Source organism: Pseudophryne corroboree (genome assembly GCF_028390025.1).
Source record: "Pseudophryne corroboree isolate aPseCor3 chromosome 3 unlocalized genomic scaffold, aPseCor3.hap2 SUPER_3_unloc_3, whole genome shotgun sequence".
In the NCBI taxonomy this organism is placed as follows: Eukaryota; Metazoa; Chordata; class Amphibia; order Anura; family Myobatrachidae; genus Pseudophryne; species Pseudophryne corroboree.
In genome coordinates, this window is record NW_026967519.1 from 2,834,192 (window position 1) to 2,855,221 (window position 21,030).

The 21,030-nt window shown below is 47.3% G+C and overlaps 1 protein-coding gene across 2 annotated transcripts in view; it reads right to left on the minus strand.

Moving 5' to 3' along the window:
- The window catches only part of LOC134983971 (gastrula zinc finger protein XlCGF26.1-like), a 33,210-nt gene extending 15,744 nt beyond the window's left edge, over window positions 1-17,466 (minus strand). Inside the window, exons 1-2 of one of the 2 annotated variants that reach the window (XM_063949617.1) lie at window positions 17,332-17,466; window positions 7,487-7,672 (exon numbers count right to left, since the gene is read on the minus strand). The gene's annotated coding sequence lies outside the window, so the exon portion shown is untranslated. The remainder of the gene's footprint in view (window positions 1-7,486; window positions 7,673-17,331) is intronic. The other variant, XM_063949618.1, reaches the window with a different exon arrangement.
- Between the last annotated feature and the right edge of the window lie 3,564 nt (window positions 17,467-21,030).

Sequence of the window (21,030 nt, forward strand, 5' to 3'; positions counted from 1 at the left end):
ACTCCACAAGGTCGGTGGGTTCTTCCTGGGAATCTGCCCAGGGCGTCACGGCCTTACAGTTGTGCCGTGCAGCTACTTGGTCTGGTTCGAACATGTTCGTTAAGTTCTGTGGGTTCGACACCTTGGCCAAAGATGACCTTCAGCTTGGTCAGGCGGTTTTGCAGGGGTCTCTGCACTCTCCCACCCATTCTGGGAGCTTTGGGACTTCCCCATGGTACTAAAGTTACCCCAGTATCCACTAGGACAGTAGAGAAAATAGGAATTTAATACCCACCAGTAATTCCTTTTCTCGTAGTCCGTAGTGGATACTGGGCGCCAACCTCAGTGCTTCGTTTTCCTGCTTACTTGGCTATAAGTGTTCTTGGTTGGGTCTGCTATTGCGGTCCCAGTTCCATGCTTGATTAACGTTGTTATCCTTGTATGGTTAGCGTTGCTCTCCTCTGTTCTGGTGTGCTTTGCTATCATTTTCACTGTTGTGTGTTGGTTCGTTGCCTCACCGCTTTCATGTTATTCCTTCTCTCATGGTATGTCCGTCTCATCGGGCACAGTGTAGTCTAGACTGAGTCTGCTAGGAGGGGCATAGAGGGAGGAGCCAGCACACACTATTGATTTCTTAAAGTGCCCAGGCTCCAATGGACCCAATCTATACCCCATGGTACTAAAGCTACCCCAGTATCCGCTACGGACTGCGAGAAAAGGAATTACCGGTAGGTATTAAATGACTATTTTTTTATATAACACTGAAATAAAACTACTGCATTGGTAATTGTATGATATTGATGTTGAAGTGTGACGAGCGCCAAAGTTGAAAAATGGGCTCAGCACAGGACTATTCCCACTTGTGGACCCCCACTAGTGGGAATAGCCCTTGGCCCTCTGCCAGCATTCTGGCTACATCTACAGTGATTATGCCCTTTTGTATCATATAGTGGTGCCCATTATGTTGGAATCTTATCTCCAGACACAGTACAGCAGGGAGTCTTAGTATACGTGAGAGATGAGACATACCAGAAGATACGGGGCTACCAGTGGAGATAAATACTATCATCTAATGCCTTCCCAACACCCGCTCACATAACTCTGGGAACCGAGCTGGGCCTCCAAGAACAGCTGCTCAGACACAATGCAGTGAAGACGGACGGTCCTGACTGAGAGTTACTGCTCCCAATTGGACTGTCAAGAGCTGTCTACTTATCCCTCCTGGGCTGCTGCCATAGACGTGTGCAGCTAATTTTATTAGGGGGTGCACCGCAGGAGTGGCGTACTTAGCACCGCAGGAGGGGAGTGCTTAGCACCGCAGGAAGGGCGTGTTTAGCACCGCAGGAAGGGCGTGTTTAGCACCGCAGGAAGGGCGTGTTTAACACCACAGGAAGGGCGTGTTTAACACTGCAGGAGGGCGTGTTTAGCACCACAGGAAGGGCGTGTTTAGCACCGCAGGAAGGGCGTGTTTAGCACCGCAGGAAGGGCGTGTTTAACACCACAGGAAGGGCGTGTTTAGCACCACAGGAAGGGCGTGTTTAACACTGCAGGAAGGGCGTGCTTAGCACCACAGGAGGGCGTGTTTAGCACCACAGGAAGGGCGTGTTTAGCACCGCATGAAGGGCGTGTTTAACACTGCAGGAAGGGCGTGTTTAGCACTGCAGGAAGGGCGTGTCTAGCACTGCAGGAGAGGCGTGTCTAGCACGATTTTACATTCAGTAACATCACATGGCTTTCTCCCTAGTTCCTAATGAAAAAGTAGATATAATACCCCCCAGAGAAATATAATAATAATAATAATAATTTTATTTATATAGCGCTCTTTCTCCAACAGGACTCAAGGCAATGAACATAATGGTGCGACCACCGGCCAGCACTGACTGTCTGCACCCTATTCCTGTTTTCACTTCCCCAACCTATCCCTGACCCAGTGGCGGTACTAAAGAGTGCTATGTACATGTGCATCCCCCCCACCACACACACACACACACACACACACACACACAAGCCACCCCTTGCACTCCCAAGCACCAACACCCTGATTTTGAGTGGGCCACTCTGAAAAGTATGGGAGATTTAGTGGGCCGTATATTTGAGTTTTACTATAACACAAGTAAAATGTACACATGTGCCATCAGAGCCACATCTGCCTCTTTCTATGCCATCAGACTTCTCCTCTGCAGGACACCAGCATTTGTCACACTTGTACCCATGCTCACCAACTGCTGACAGAAGTGACCCTTATTCACATTACGCCACACCGTATGAGCCGAAATTCACATTACCCCAAAGCATGAGCTGAAATTCTCATTATGCCACACTGAGCTGAAGCTTACATTATGGCGCACAGTATGCTGCCAACAGGGCCAGATAAAAGTAATGCCCCCAGTGGTGCCGGATACACATAATGCCCCCAGTGATGCCAGATACACTTAATTCCTCCGGCAGTGCAAGACACATGTAATACCCCCAGCATTGCTAGATACACGTAATACCCCCAGCGGTGCCAGATACACGTAATACCCCCAGCGGTGCCAGATACACATAATGCACCCAGAGGTGCCAGATATACGAAATGCCCCCAGCGGTGCCAGATACATGTAATACCCCCTCCAATGAATGCCAGATACATGTAATACCCCCTCCAATGAATGCCAGATACACGTAATACCCCCAGCAGTGCCAGATACACTTAATACTCCCAGCAGTGCCAGATACATGTAACACCCCCAGCGGTGCCAGATACATGTAATACCCCCAGCGGTGCCAGCTACAGGTAATGCTCTCAGCTGTTGGGCTGCTGGGCTTCTGGCTGCTGCTACCACTGCTGGTCCTGTATGAGGGGAGGAGAGTGCAGCGCACATCTCTCCTGAGTCCTGCCCCTCACTGAAGTCCTCTGGTGGTGGTGGCCATTTGAAACATGGCGCTAGCTCGTGAACCGATCAAAGCTCACAGTCCAGCAGCAGCAGATCCTATTTGGCTGCCAGACCGCGAGCAATTTTGAAATGGCCAGGCACAGCATTGGGTTTGGAATCAATTGGCACGCAAGGGAGGGTTGGACATTAGCGGGTGCTTGTGCACACCAAGAACCCTCCGTACGCATGGGTGTGTATCGCGTTATCGGCATCCTGGATCCCGGGGGTCAGAATCCCGACGCCGGGATCTCAGCCGCAGAATGCCTGTGTGGGGATGGGGCAAAACAAGCCCCTTGCAGGCTTGCTACGCTCGCCACACAATGGGCTCTGTGGTGACCTGTGGTCACCACGGGTTCTATTCCCACTCTCTATGGGTGTTGTAGACACCCACCAGTGGGAATAGTCCCTGTTGGTTGGCATGCCGACCGTCAGGATTGTGAGGGGGCGGGATGTAGGGAGTAGTCATGTGACCGGCAGTCTCCTGACCGCCGGTCACATAACTACATCCCGTTCGCCCGCCTATGGCTTCTACAAGTGAAAACTCGTGTTTGCAAGTACATGCCTCATGCAGAGTGACACTGGGCTTAGCCACTGGCAGAGAGAGTGGAAGTGATTGTCAGGAGAAATGTAGATATTATATTTCTATAATGTAGTCCTGTTTGTAGCACATTCTCTTTAGGGGTGCAGTTATTTGTGGCGTAGACTGACATCAATTTGGTAAAAGTATTATGGACACTTGGTGATAATTGTTAATAAGATTATACCATATATAGTTTAGCATATATATTTGCCGGGATGCCGTCAGGATACCGGCTGTCAGGATTTTGACAGCGGGATCCCAATGGTCAAAATACCAATTGTAAGTACAGTGGTTAGGGTTAGGCTGCGGGGCCGCTTAGGGTTAGGCTGCAGAGGGGTGGCGGGCGGTTAGGGTTAGCCTGGAGAAGTAGGTTAGGCCTAGGGTTAAAATACTTAATGGAATCCATTGGGGGTTTTGACCATCGGGATGCCTCTGCCGGCATTCTGAAAGTTGGGATAGTGACTCCAAGAATTTCAATACCAGTCCCTATTTTTGGGTGGTCTTCAGTATGCCGGCTGTCGGGATCCCGGCGCACAGTATACCGGCGCCGGGATCCCGGCAGCCGGCATACCGACACTTATTCTCCCTCATGACCCCCCTGGAGGGAGAATAAAATAGTGTCGCGCGCCACCGTGCCCGCAGCGTGGCGAGCGCAGCGAGCCCGCAAGGGGCTTATTTGCGCTCGCCACACTGTCGGTATGCCGGCGGTCGGGTTCCCGGCACCGGTATGCTGGTCGCCGGGAGGCCGGCCGCCGGCATACCATACTACACCCCTATTTTTTGTCACCATCTAATGCATACTTGCCTACCTGACCCTCTCCATGAGGGAGAAAATGCTCTGTTCCTGGACTTTCCTGGTAATGTATGATTGCCATCACCTGTGGTGAGCTAGTTAATTGATAAGAAAGGTGTTTCACCACAGGTGATGGCAATCATACATTACCAGGAAAGTCCAGGAACAGAGCATTTTCTCCCTCATGGAGAGGGTCAGGTAGGCAAGTATGATCTAATGCATAGGTCTGCAAACTCGTGCTCATTACACCACACAGTGCATGTTTTCCAGGTCTCCTCACAGAATCACTAGTGACATAATTAACTCCACCTGCGGATCTTTTAAAATGTGTCTGTGAGTAATTAATACACCTGTGCACCTGCTGGGTGACCTGCAAAATATGCTCTGTGTGGGGTAATGAGGACCGAGTTTGCAGACCTATGATCTAATGCAGTGGTTCACGTTTTCCATGTCTCCCAGCAGCTGCACTGTGTATCACCAACTGTCACATTTTAAAAATCTACAGGTGACCTGCAAAACATGAACCGTGTGGGGTCCTGAGGACCGAGTTTGAGAACCACTGATCTAATATCTACGTTCACATGCATTAATGTTAATTAAACGCCATCTAGTGGTCAACCCAGAATTAGCTGGATTCTGAACTTCACAGCGATAAGTAGCAGATTTTGCAGTCCTTAGGGTGGCATACTGGGGGCCGCCCATCGCAGGGTAAGGCCGCCCAATATGCTACCTTGTGTCTTTTGCAGCAGTTGCATCTGTGACTTTCTGATAATGCCGCACTCCCCTGGTGTATATCCGTGCGTACGAATATGCAAGGACTGAGTATGCAAGGACTGAGAAGCCCACTGTCAATGTCTATACTGTAAAGCTCTGAGCGTTATTAAAGTGTAGATCATCCAACTGAGTATGGCCTCCAATGTGAGCATTTCTGCGTCTTTGTACACAACCCGAGTCACTACAATAACACTGTACCTCTGTAACTACCCAGAAATGCCTAACACATTCCTAATACACTTTTTCGTGTGTGCATCCACCATCAGGGGGCATGCACGGTGCAACTCAAACACATGTGCAGATGAAAAACATTGCACATGAAGAACTAACAAACATTGGCCCCCACAGGGAAAATAAAACAACACAGTGGCCCCCACAGGTAAAAAAAAAAGCACACAATGGGCGGAATTCAAATGTTTATCCCTCGGCAGCCACTATATGGCGGCCAAACAGAGCTATTCAGTTGCAACTCCGTTCGGGCGTAATGGCTGCCAGCGTCTGCATTTCAGCTCGCACAGGCACGCAACTGCCCGCAAACTCTATGAAACAGTGAGGTCTGAGCATGGCGCACCGCACAATGGGACGGACAATCAGAATATGTGCATTTTGTGCACTGTGCAAGACCACGGCGGCAGCTGGAGGGACCCGCTGTTAAAGCTGCAGTGGGTCCTAGTGCCAGCCTGCTCTCTCTAATCTGACGGAGACAGCAGCAGAGTGCTGCTGCTCACCTTTAAAAAAAATAACAGGGGGGCATGAGCCCACGTGCACCCCTCCCCCGGTCCATCACTGTCTGTTTATATTGTAACTGTATTGTACTGTTTTTATTTACACTTGTACCAATTTCTTCAACTATATATTAAACATTGTTCTTCAGATCATGGCATCTGCTTGGGATTATTGTACAGTAGAAGTGGTTATTGTACAGTAAGAAGTGGATATTGTACAGTAGGGGTGGATATTGTACAGTAGGAGTGGTTATTGTACAGTAGGAGTGGATATTGTAAAGTAGGAGCGGTAATTTTACAGTAAGAGTGGAAATTGTACAGTAGGAGCAGTTATTGTACAGTAAGGAGTGGTTATTGTACAGTAGGAGTGGATATTGTACAGTAGGAGTGGATATTGTACAGTAGGAGCGGTTATTGTACTGTAAGTGGATATTGTACAGTAGGAGTGATTATTGTACAGTAAGGAGTGGATATTGTACAGGAGTGGTTATTGTACAGTAGGAGCGGTTATTGTAAAGTAAGGAGTGGTTATTGTACAGTAGGGTGGATATGGTACAGTAGGAGCGGTTATTTTACAGCAGGAGAACTTTTTGTTGCCTAAACTCAATAACGCCAAAGGGAAAATTTTAGCGAGCACAGAACAAGTGCCATGTGTTGGTGGCGATACATGTACATAGGCATCAATAATGAGTAGAAAGGACTTGGCAGCATAGGTAGATGTTGGAAATGTCATCAGTTACCTGTGAGGCCCTCTTCCATGGTTGGGACAGACCAAGAAGTCTTCAGGGACCCTGCTATTGGGAGAAGGATGACCAAGTAGTCTCTCCGCTACTTAACCCATTAGTGTATTTTGGGATATACCAATACTCTTACTCCACTATGTATGGAGAAATAGACAGCGACACCTTCACACCATAGACACACACAATGATACAGTCATCACCCAGGCACATCCCCTGGTGTTACTGTATAATGCCCCATTCCCAGCAGTCACCTCTCCAGTCATCACCCAGATACATCCCCTGGTGTTACTGTATAATGTCCCATTCCCAGCAGTCACCTCTCCAGTCATCACCCAGACACATTCCCTGGTGTTACTGTATAATGTCCCATTCCCAGCAGTCACCTCTCCAGTCATCACCCAGACACATCCCCTGGTGTCACTGTATAATGTCCCATTCCCAGCAGTTACCTTTCCAGTCATCACCCAGACACATCCCCTGGTGTTACTGTATAATGCCCCATTCCCAGCAGTCACCTCTCCAGACATCACCCAGACACATCCCCTGGTGTTACTGTATAATGTCCCATTCCCAGCAGTCACCTCTCCAGTCATCACCCAGACACATCCCCTGGTGTTACTGTATAATGTCCCATTCCCAGCAGTTACCTTTCCAGTCATCACCCAGACACATCCCCTGGTGTTACTGTATAATGTCCCATTCCCCGCAGTCACCTCTCCAGTCATCACCCATACACATCCCCTGGTGTTACTGTATAATGTCCCATTCCCAGCAGTCACCTCTCCAGTCATCACCCAGACACATCTCCTGGTGTTACTGTATAATGTCCCATTCCCAGCAGTCACCTCTCCAGTCATCACCCAGACACATCCCCTGGTGTTACTGTATAATGTCCCATTCCCAGCAGTCACCTCTCCAGTCATCACCCAGACCCATCCCCTGGTGTTACAGTATAATGTCCCATTCCCAGCAGTCACCTCTCCAGTCAGCAGATGAATGATCTTGTTGGTGAGTTCCAGGATCTTCTGGTCATTGTGCCTCTCATGTATCAGTGAGTGAGGTGGAGGCACCGTGATGGGGCTCTTAGTCCTGCTCAGTCCTCCTGACACGCGGGGATGTCTGCTATCACATAATCAGTAAATGGTTTCTTTACAACTGAATTCCTGAGTAAGAGAGAACTATATGTATTACACAAATAAGTCTCATTGTCAATATAGTTACTTATATATATATATATATATATATATATATATATATATATATATATATTCCTTATATATATATATATATATATATATATATCTTCCTGGCTAATGTTTGCTCCGTGGCTAATAAGTTGGATCAACTGCTGCTCAGGATCTCCAATAACGGAGAATCAAGCATGCATTGAGAAAGTTCATTTCACTATTTGGCAACTTATCACACAAAAAAATCTAAAATAGAAACAATTACAAACTATTAATACCATATTGGCCCCGTCAGTGCCGGAACTAGACATTTTAGCGCTGTGTGCAAGAAACAGCATTGGTGTCGACCCCCCGTACTTAAAATAAGGCCAGTGTGCGCCATAGGCGTGCGTCAAAAGTACAGGGGTGTGGCTTCATGGTGAAGGGGCGTGGCCACAAAATAATAACAATTCGTATTACGCTGCACAGTAGTCTCCATTATTCAAATTACACTGCACAGTAGTGCCACTTACACACATTACACCAGATAGGGCCCCTGTCACACATTATGGCAGGCAGAGCTCCCTTTTACACAGTACGGCAGGTAGAGGCCCCTTTTACACATTACGGCAGGCAGAGCTCCTTTTTACACAGTACAGCAGGTAGAAACCCCTTTTACACATTACGGCAGGCAGAGCTCCCTTTTACACATTACGGAAGGCAGAGCTCCCTTTTACACATTACGGCAGGCAGAGCTCCCTTTTACACATTATGGCAGGCTGAGCCCCCTTTTACACAGTACGGTAGGCAGACCTCCCTTTTACACATTACGGCAGACCGAGACCCCTTTTACACAGTATGGCAGGCAGACCTCCCTTTTACACATTACGGCAGGTAGAGTCCCCTTTAACACAGTAACATAGTAACATAGTAATTGAGGTTGAATAGAGGCAAAATGCCCATTGTGTTCAACCTGTATTAAGTTGTGTTGATTATAATGTACCTGCTGAAGTAATGTTTTATGACTAGTTAACAACTATAAATCATGATACACCCAGATTAACAACGTCAATATTTTAAATGTTATAACCTTGGATATCATTTTCAATCAGAAATGTATCCAATCCTTTTTTAAATGCATTTACAGAATCCGCCATTACTACCTTCCCTGGCAGTGAATTCCAAATCCTTATTGCCTAACATTAAAGAACCCTTTCCTGCGTATGGAATTTCCTCTCCTCCAGCCTCAGCGAGTGCCCACGTGTCCTAAACAGTGTTCTTTTAATAAATAATTCCTCTGATAACTCTTTGTAATGTCCCTTTACATATTTGAAGATATTAATAATATCTCCTCTTAGGCGCCTCTTTTCCAGTGTATACATATTCAACCTAGTAAGTCTTTCCTTATAGTCCAGTCCTTCTAGCCCTTTAATCAATTTAGTAGCTTGCCTTTGAACCTTTTAGAGTTCACCTATATCTTTTTTTATACAGTGGTGCCCAAAATTGAACACAATATTCCAGGTGCGGATGTACCAATGATTTGTACAGCGACAGAATTACATCCTCCTCCCTTGTCTCAATTCCCCGTTTTATGCACGCTAGGACCTTACTTGCCTTCTTTACTGCGTTTTGACATTGTGTACGGTTATTAAGCCTATTATCAATGAGTACCCCCAAATCTTTTTCCAATCCTGTTACCCCCTAGACTTTCCCCATTTAATATGTAGATGCAAGCTTGTTTTTAGTCCCAAAATGCATAACCTTGTATTTTTCTATATTTAACCTCATTCTCCATTTAGTCGCCCAGGTTTCAAGTTTAGATAAATCATTCTGCAGAGACTCCACATCTATTTCCGAACTAATTACCTTACACAGTTTAGTATCATCTGCAAAGATTGACACTGTGCTTTCCAGGCCTATTTCTAGGTCATTGATAAATATGTTGAACAGTAGTGGTCCAAGTACGGACCCTTGTGGTATTCCACTGACTACTGGGGTCCAGCTTGAGGACTTCCCGTTGACCACTACTCGTTGTACCCTGCTATCCAACCAGTTGCTTATCCATGTGCAAATAGTTTTTCCTAGGCCAATCTCCTTTAATATGATGATTAATCTCCTGTGAGGCACTGTGTCGAAGGCTTTTGCAAACATCTAAGTAGACCACATCCACTGCTTTTCCCTGGTCAAGATTGTCGCTCACTTCCTCCTAGAAGCTAATTAAGTTAGTCTGACATGACCTGTCCCTCACAAACCCATGCTGGTTCTTGCTAATAATCCTGTAGATACTCCTGTATGCTGTCCCTTCTCTCTTCACACAGGTTTTACACTGGCTCCCCCACTCCTCACTGCGATCCTCGGTCATGGCACATGTAAGGCTACATAGAGCAGGGTGAGAAGATAGAGGCGCTACCCATTGCCACCCGCGTCCACTCCAGTAACCTGTAACAGCCCCGTCTCTTTTTTACCTCCCCTCTCTCTGTCTCCACTCTCTTCTGTATCGTTTGGGCTGCTGCTGCCGGCCCTGTGAATCTCCTCCACCCAGCAACCGCACACATAATCCCCGTTTTGGCGGCTGCACAATACAAATTAGCGGGGGCTGGTCACCAGGGGCAGTGACGATGCTGCAGGTACCGGAGGTGCGAAGGGGTGCACAGCCGCAGTACTGCGGGTCCCATCGGGGTACACATGATGCAATTGGTGAGCCATATGTGTGCTTTGGCCGGGAGCCCGCCTGGTAGCGCTGCAGCTGCTGGTGGCCAATCAGGGTGGATGCGGATGGTGCGCCCACACCTAGTTACGCTACTGGGTCACGTGACCATTTACTAATGCATAGTAACTAGACCTGCTGAGATGTTCAAAAGTAGGCTTACCATACAATCCCTTTCATCCAGGATACATATGAATTACACATGTTCTCTATCTGGGTAAAACCAGGTGACATGCAGGCTTGAAGTCATTCAGCCACGGAACCTGTGTAATTCATAAGTGTCCCGGTTTAACCACTTAACTGATTAATTATTTTCACAAAAAAGTTCAGAATTATTATTATTATTATTTTTTTTTATGAATTAGGTATAGAATGTGTATTAGACCTTATTAAAAAGTATTTTTGTTAAAAAAAAAAAAACATTTTTTTTTATATATTTGAACATTGAACATTTTTTTCCAAACATTGGAACACCTGTCACCGCAAATGCGAAACGATCGTTAGGGATCGGACGCACTTACTATGTGTCCTTTTTAAAACTTAGCTTAGCCACTGTACAATTTATGTTGCCTAGCTTGTTTATATAAATATCTGTGCCTCAAGAGTATTTGCTGCTGCCGCGGGTCCTCCTGTGTGCATATCGCACGGGAGATAGACGCTATATAGTACACCCAGCCACGCGGGTGGTCTCACACGGGAGAGCCGCGGTCAGCGGCTTCCCGCTGACACACGCTGCGGGAGGGAACAGAGGGTACAGCTGCACTGGGACTTTCAAGTATAAGATCCCAGTGTGCCGGCCCTGTAATATAATAGCGGCTAAACATTGAAGGGACACATTGTGGTCCCAGCTACATTGTAGCTTGTTCCCGCTGATACGCGCTGCGGGAGGGAGCCGATGATATTGCTGCACTGGGGTTTCTAAGTATAAGATCCCAGTGTGCCGGCCCTGTAACGTCTAATGTAATAGCGGCTAAATATTGAGGGGATATATAGTGGTCCCAGCTACAGTGTGGATGAACCTGCATGCATTATACGCTATTAGAAATAAAGAAAATACATGTGCTGTATATAATACTGAATAATCAACTATCCTATTATGAATTAATGCTGTGTGGTAAATGTGACATAAGGAAATATTATAATATATATGGGTGATTGCCTAATGAGCACTTTGGTTGCGATATTAAAGAAATAATTGCTCCAGTATTAAGTATAAATATTAGGTATTTGGCAAAACTCTACAATATACCACACACGTGCATAATAGATGTTAAGTAGAACCTGATAATAAACAGTGGCTGTATGGTAAACGCACAAAAAATTCTACAACATATTATGTGCAATTGATGTAGATATAGGATTTATAAATTTGACTCACAGCCATATAGTAAAGAGTATTATCAATGATACATATGTGTAGAGAATGATATCAAGCCCCACCTGTCTGAGAATTTTCTGTTAGACAGTAATAAGGGCAGTTCAAGGAGAGAATTAACACACATAAGGCACCATATAATTATTTAGGACAGTAGCACAGGGACATCAATCCCCCAAGCAGCAAATACATTATTCAGAGGAGGCAACATTATATCATGGCCCACCATTTAAATACAGTGTATTGTAGTCAGTGATGCGCACACTGAAAACACAAAGTCAAAATTAGAATAGTGGTGGTATCACTAAATTACATGAAGGAGTTGTTCACTCCCAGATACAAATGTATCATTGCAAGACATTTGGCAACTTAAGTTGTTACTAATACTGAAACACTGTTTAAAACATTAGAGACAGTGAAGAAATACACCATTACAGTGGCTAAGCTTTTTAATTCACTTTATTTAATTCGTTCACAATTATTCACAATTCACATGCACTATATTTCGCTCATGTTTTAGTAATAATATTAAAAGTTATATTTTAGAATCTGTGGTCTTCTATCGTAACAGATATTTGACTTTAAGAAAGTACACTTGTCCGCGTGTGCCCATTACAGGGAATCTTCCTCTTTTGAATCTCTATACTTACGCTATTCCTTGGAGCACCTCCCAATAGATAAAAGGTACATACCTAGATTATTGAACATAAGGGAAAGGACATATATCACATATATAAAAAATATTAAACGCAAATAAGCGTCTGTGCGACTCTTCCTTTACCTAGTAAACACCTGTCACCACTACAGGAAACATTGTAACCATCGGAAACATCATGACCATCGCGGCTTTCATTTTGAAAGACGGGACGGCCACCAGGTACACAGGGGGGGCCTTAGGGGGGTTCATTTACACTTGCCCCAGCGGCTGCCATTGTCTGCAGCCGCTGGGTAGGGGAACCTGCTGTGCTGACCAATCAGCAGTGATCAGCAGCACGGGCAAACTCTGGGGGACAGTGTGGGGTAGCAGAGGGACCTACCTCTAGCAGCAGCAGCAGAGGGCGCTGCAGACACTCTCCATCTGATTGGCCGCATCCTGTGTGACCAGTTCAGATAAGACACTTGCTGGTGTGGTCGCATCTGATGCCACCATGCCAGGCAATTGGTTAAAGGGATAGTATGGTTAGCCTATATACACACACACAGCTCTGGAACTTGTCATTTTCAGCACTATGCTTAAAATATACTCATTAGAAGTTCAATATGACCCCGTTCCTTCCCACACTGCCGAGACGTCCGCTCACCCCTTCGAAGGAATAGCAGAGTTGTTGACAATGAGGAAATGCTCTGTGACACATTGATATACATTATATCTATATTAGAGATCAGTGGAACCAGAACCACCTGAACATAGGGGATCCGGGGTGATCCGAGCCAATTCTCGGATCTCTCTGCCCACCCCGGATCCCAAAGCGAGCCAAAACCTCAGGATCCCGCTGTTGGATTCTGAGATTTTGGCTCGGACGCCAATCCCCATGACAATCTATGGAAGACCGCAGATTGGCTGAGAGAGCCATCTGTCACGGATCTCAGCCAATCAGCATGTCCACATAGGCTACAAGGTGGTAAGATGGATGCTCCCACCGCGATAATGGTGGCGCCGCCTGCACTGCCGACACTCCCACACTGCTGACACTCTTACACTGCTGGCTCCCCTGCACTGAGGACATTGACGCCACTCCTGTACGGATGACACAGCCAGCATCCCCGCACTGCCAACTTCTCCATAGAGAGGACACAGTCTACAATGCCGACACAGCTGGCTCCACCGTACAGAGGACACCAGCAACACCAGTGCTTTGACAGCACCCTTGCACTGATGACACCTCCGGCACTCCCGCATTGCCGGCACTGCTGGCACCCCTGCACTGAGGACATTGCAGGCACTCCACACTGAGGACACAACCCACACTGCCGACACAGATGGCTCCACCTTACAGAGGACACCAGCGGCACCCACATACTGCCGACACCCCCACAAATATGGCACCACTGGCACCCCTGCACTGCTGACATTGTTGGCAGCCCCCCCACAAAAGACAACGAATGGCACCCCCGCACAGAGGACACCACTGGGACACCCCCACTGCCGACACCCCTGCAGTGAGGACACCGTCGGAACCATGCACAGAGGACACCACTGGGACACCCGCACTGCTGACACCGTCAACACCACAGCACTGAGGACACCACTGGGACACCTGCACTGCCAATACTGTCGGCACCTCTGCAATTAAGACACCATCGGCACCCCTGCAATAAGGACACCACTGGTACACCCGCATTGTGGACAACACCGTTATCCCCTGCCACAGTACCTGTACCCCCACTGCCAACAGCACCAGCATACCCACATTGAAGACACCGCAGACAAAGCTAGCACCCCCGTATTAAGGACACCGCCGGCACCCCACATTGCCGACACCACCAACAGCATTGCACTGAGGACACAGCCATCTCTCCCCACTGTCGACATCGCCGGCATACCCACATTGAGGACAACGCCGGCAACCTCACACTGCTGATACCGCTGGCAAACCTGCATTAAGGACAACACCGTCATCCCCTGCCACAGTAAGTGCACCATTGTTGTATCTGACCTGCACTGTATCTCGCACTGTATCCAACACACGCTGTATCTGACCTTGCACTATAGCCAACCCACACTGTATCCAACCTGCACTGTATCCAACCTGCACTGTATCCGACCCAAACTGTAAACTTCACTGCATCCAACCCACACTATGGGGGTAATTCTGAGTTGATCGCTCACTAGCAACTTATATATATCTATAATGCAATCAGGGAATGGCTCAGGAGGCCCTGGCTAGTACCAGAGCCAGATTTACACACAATATATGAGCCAAAGGGTGCGTGTGGGCATTATACACAGGTGCAGTGGTATATACATGTAGGCATTATACACAGGTGCAGCAGTAAACACATGTGAGCATTATACACAGGTGCAGCAGTAAACACATGTGGGTATTGTACACAGGTGCAGCGGTATATACATGTGAGCATTATACACAGGTGCAGCAGTAAACACATGTGGGTATTATACACAGGTGCAGCAGTATATACATGTGGGCATTATACACAAGTGCAGCAGTATATACATGTGGGCATTATAAACATATGGGCAATATACACAGGTGCAGTGGTATATACATATGGGCATTATACATAGGTGCAGCGGTATATACATGTGGGCATTATACACAGGTGCAGCGGTATATACATGTGGGCATTATACATAGGTGCAGCGGTATATACATGTGGGCATTATACACAGGTGCAGCGGTATATACATGTGGGCATTATACACAGGTGCAGCAGTAAACACATGTGGGTATTATACACAGGTGCAGCAGTAAACACATGTGGGTATTATACACAGGTGCAGCAGTATACACATGTGGGTATTATACACAGGTGCAGCAGTATACACATAAGGGCATTATACACAGGTGCAGCAGTATACACATAAGGGCATTATACACAAGTGCAGCAGTATATACATGTGGGCATTTTACACAGGTGCAGCAGTATATATGTGTGGGTATTATACACATATGGGCATTATACACAGGTGCATCGGTATATACATGTGGGCATTATACACTGGAGCAGCAGTATACACATGTGGGCATTATACACAGGTGCAGCGGTAAATACATGTAGGCATTATACACAGGTGCAGCAGTATATACATGTGTGCAGTATACACATGTGGGCATTATACACAGGTGCAGCGGTATATACATGTGAACATTATACACAGGTGCAGCAGTATATACATGTGGGCATTATACACAGTTGCAGCAGTATATACATGTGTGCAGTATACACATGTGGGCATTATACACAGGTGCAGCGGTATATACATGTGGGCATTATACAAAGGTGCAGCATTAAACACATGTGGGCATTATACACAGGTGCAGCAGTAACACGTGTGGGTATTATACACAGGTGCAGCGGTATATACATGTGAGCATTATACACAGGTGCAGCAGTAAACACATGTGGGCATTATACACAGGTGCAGCAGTATATACATGTGGGCATTATACACAGGTGCAGCAGTAACACGTGTGGGTATTATACACAGGTGCAGCGGTATATACATGTGAGCATTATACACAGGTGCAGCAGTAAACACGTGGGCATTATACACAGGTGCAGCAGTATATACATGTGGGCATTATACACAGGTGCAGCAGTAAACACATGTGGGTATTATACACAGGTGCAGCAGTATATACATGTGGGCATTATACACAAGTGCAGCAGTATATACATGTGAGCATTTTATACAGGTGCAGCAGTATATACATGTGGGCATTATAAACATATGGGCATTATACACAGGTGCAGCAGTATATATATATGTGGGTAATATACACAGGTGCAGCGGTATATACATATGGACATTATACATAGGTGCAGCAGTATATACATGTGGGCATTATACACAGGTGCAGCGGTTTATACATGTGGGCATTATACACAGGTGCAGCGGTATATACATGTGGGCATTATAAACATATGGGCATTATACACAGGTGCAACAGTATATACATGTGGGCAATATACACAGGTGCAGCGGTATATACATATGGGCATTATACATAGGTGCAGCAGTATATACATATGGGCATTATACACAGGTGAAGCAGTATATACTGCTTGAAATTTGGTGAATTCTGATCAGAGATGTGCAGAAAAGATATTCAGGTGAGGCCATAGACATTTTACTCCAGAGTTTTGACTATAAAAATGATTAGAATAAAACAAAGAAGATATTTCTAACGTATTTTTTATATACTTTATTTAGTCAAAAACTCTGGCTTATACATTAGTATGACAGGAAAGGCTCTGCCTCACCCCACCGCATGTCAATGATACAGGTTGAGTATCCCATATCCAAATATTCCAAAATATGGATTTTTTTGAGTGAGATAGTGAAACCTTTGTTTTCTGATGGCTCCGTGTACACAAACTTTGTTTAATGTACAAACTTATAAATAATATTGTATTAAATGACCTTCAGGCTGTATGTATAAGGTGTATATGAAACATAAATGCATCCTGTACTTAGACTTGGGTCCCATAGCCATGATATCTCATTATGGTATGTAATTGTTCCAAAATACTGAAAAATCCGATATCCAAAATACTTCTGGTCCGAAGCACTTTGGATAAGTGATACTCAACCTGTATATACACACAGCTATACAGGAAGGCTGAACGATATATACAGTATATATATATATATATATATATATATATATACACATACATGGCTATACAGGAAGGCCGAACGAGATATACAGTGTATATATATATATATATATATATATATATATATATACACACATACATGGCTATACAGGAAGGTTGAACGATATATACGGTGTATATATATATATATATATACACACACACATATACACACACACACAACTATACAGGGGGGATGACTAACAGTGACAGAGAATAGTTATTACTTACTGTACGTTCTGTTCTCAGGCGTCTCTGTACAGTGACTGTGAGAATGAGAGATGCAGCTGCCATGATAGTCAGGGGGTGGCCACACCTCCTCCCCTCATGCTGATTGGTCAGTGCTACACCCCCGTCTCCTCCTATGCTAGGATGTTACCACCCTGTATAGCTGTGAGCTCTGTGTGCTCAGGATCATAGTTGCCAATCCAGTTTATAACAAGCGGAATTGGGCTTGTTTTTTCTTCTGGTTGTTTATTTTTTTGGGTGGTTGCTTGTTTTTGGGCTTATAATTTTTTTTGCTGCTTGTTTTTGGGCTTCTTTTGTTTTTAGGTATCACTGACACCGACTTTCAGAGATAATTAGTCACTCATCCATATAACACAGATCCTCACACAGACAGTTGTGGATGAATAGAGTCTTAAAGAAATGATGGGGAGTCATTCATTATGTCTATTGTTACAGACTGCCGGTTGTGTGTATTCAGTAGGGCTAATTTGTATTTAACAATGATAACAACAAAGACACTGACCAGACACACAACAGTGCAGCAATTCAGGACACTTTATGTGCTATTCTTTATGTCAGATATGGTGTAAAGGCCAGTACTCACCAGCCGATGTCAGAGAGATGTGTGCTGAGCGAACCGCTCAGCACACATCTCTCCCGGCGCTCAGCACAGCGCGATCTGTGCTGAGCGTGCGGGGGGAGACGGGGGGGCCGCTCACTTCACCCAGCGGGTGAAGTTAGCGACCCGCTAGATTGGCCTGCATGCAGGCCAATCTAGCAGCAGCGATAGCGATGCGCGGGGCTGCGCATCGCTATCGCTGAGGGGGCTACACACGGAGCGATCGTGCTTAAAATCTAAGCAATCTAGTCAGATTGCTTAGATTTTAAGCAGCGATCGCTCCGTCAGTACCCCCTTAAGACGCCTGGGTATTTGTTGCAAGGATTTTAAACCAACTACCAATATGCTACAGCGCTTCAGCTCAGGAATGTATAACATGGAAGCTTCTATATACGATGGAGACAGCTCAGATGAATTTGCTTATATCCATTTTACATAAAACCTTTGTAATTCAGTGTGCGAAGGGAGCATAGGCGCCAAAATGGCGCTGCAGCGATATAGGGGAGAGGGGGGGCACACGCGGCCGCGGGCCAAACGGGGGAAAGGGAGGGACGGGGGCAGGTATACCCGTCCTCCCCGTCACACCTAGGAGATCAGGGCTGCCAGTAGGCTAGCAGGGGGAGGAAAGAGCCATGAGGGGGTTAAAAGGCTGAGGCAGAGGGGGGAGGCTGCATTCCAGGCTAGAGCTGCAAACAGATAGCAGCACCATGCAGCATCCAGCAGGCCAGTCTCTGGAGAACAAAGGGCGGGCCCAGAGCCACCTGTAGCCTGTAGTCTCAGCAGGCAGAGCAGATCTCCTACTACAAGTTGCGGGTGTGGTTCGTTTTATCGACAGTGTCTGTCTAGGTCGACAATGTTTAGGCCGACCACTATAGGTCGACAGTCACTAGGTCGACATGGATGGAAGGTCGACAGGGTTTCTAGGTCGACATGTGCTAGGTCGACAGGTCTAAAGGTCGACATGAGGTTTTTGTTTTTGGTGTCGTTTTCTTCGCTCGCCATGCTTCGGGCATGGTGCCTTCACTCTGCTACCGCTTCGCTCGGCACACTTTACCGTTCCTAACGTAGTCCACGTGGATCGTTAAGAATGAAAAAACAAAAAAAAAGTGAAAAACTCATGTCGCCCTTTAGACCTGTCGACCTAGCACATGTCGACCTAGAAACCCTGTCGACCTTCCATCCATGTCGACCTATAGTGGTCGACCTAAACATTGTCGACCTATACACTGTCGATCTTCAGACCGGATCCCCCCAGCTGCAGCAGGAGCACGCAAGCATGGAGAGCCAGCAGGGAGATCCAGCAGAAAGATGCAGCATTCCCTCCCAGCGACAGTAGCCCAGTCTCACGGGAGCAAAGAGCCAGGGAGATCCAGCAGAAAGCAAATTATCCCACAGAGTGTCCAGGAGGAGGTGGGGGAGGAAGTCATACCGAACGAAGATTTCCACAGGGAGAAGAGGCTGCAACTGCAGGAGCAGAGTGGATTTCAGGCAGAGGGAGTTGACCCTGGTGGCCAGACCCCGGCTGGAACAAAGAAGAGGAAGGGGGAATTTACAGCGGCAAGGAGGCAGAGGCACCCAACAGCACGGAGCAGCAGCACGGTGTGGTCGATTTAGCGGCCAGATATGAAGGCATGCCCGCGGCCACAGAATCAGATGGTCCAGAAGCCGGGATAGAGGAGCCAGGTACATCGGGAGCAGCGTAACCATGCAGGCCCTTCTCTCAGTGCAGACGGCATCGGTCACAGTCCCATGGGAGAGCATCGCCAGCGGCAAGCAGCGGACGTCACTTTTCACCGACAAGGGCTTACAGCAGGCAACGCTGGGTATCGATGGTGCAGCTGTTTCAGGCATGTGGAGAGGCAGGAGCAGTGATACCAGCATCAGGAGCAGCGGTCCGAACATCGTGGAGGCAGCGGTCAGCATCGTAGTCCAAAGAGGTGTTGGACCAACAGCACAGCGCAACGGGAGCGCCTGCACGCATTGGCAGTTTTCATCACGCTGAACAGGACAGCGCAGGGGAGCAACGCAAATCACGATCCACGCTACAACAAGCCGCGGAGAGGCAGGAGCAGCGGTATCGGCATCAGGAGCGGGAGCAGCGGACTGAGTATCGTGGAGGCAGCATCGTAGTCCACAGGGTGTTGGACCAACAGCACAGCGGAAGCGTCAGCACGTGTCGGCAGCCATCGCAGTGAGGTAGAGAGTCAACGCAGACGACGCACGGTGAGGGATCGCGGTCACCGTCATAAACCACCCCGTTACCTTTCACCCGCAAGAAGCAGCCGCCATTACTCAAGGTCGAATGGGAGCCGAGCAGGTCGACTGGAATAACCTTACCGCGCCAGGGAACAAGTTCATCACGAAGAATACAGCGGCACAGGCAGGTGTCATGGCAGCCCGCAGAGATCTTGTTTGGGGAGCATGAGGCAGTGGGAGCAGGGAGCAAGGGCTTTCATTAGCGCAGACTCAACACCGCAACGGAGCTACCCTAATCGCGAGCAGCAGTTTATCACGCCGCGGAGAGAGCATCACGAGAGGCGTCCGAGCGGCAGGGATCAGAGGCAAGGAGGCGAGAGCACGGGCTACGCTTTGTTCAGTGTTGCGCCACCACTTCCAACGTTTCACGCGGAGCACACCCATGTGTCGGGGTCATCTCTTTGTGCCAAGGTCGGCGCAGGATACGCAGCACCCAGAGGGACAGCGGCTGGGTCATCTCCTTGGGCCAGGGTCGGCACAGGACACGCAGTACCCGGAGGGACAAACGATCGATGACGCGGCGCTTGGGATCGGTAAGAACAATGTCGACAATAATGATTCGCATAATGTTTGTATGACCCCCAATAGTTGTCAGAATGTGCAAATTATATGCAGCGAGTTGTGCAACGCAGCAGGGGGGTTGAGTAATAACAGTTTGCATAAAATGTGTGTTATGCCAGGAAGCGCGCAGGAGGTACAGTGTCAGCATCCCCGCGGCGGATGCAACCGGGAAAAAACGGGATTGGTACAGCATGATAAGGCGACAGCCTTTGTGCAAGGAACCGCAGGCCTGGTATGCGCTTTCAGATCAGTTGAGGCCCATTTGC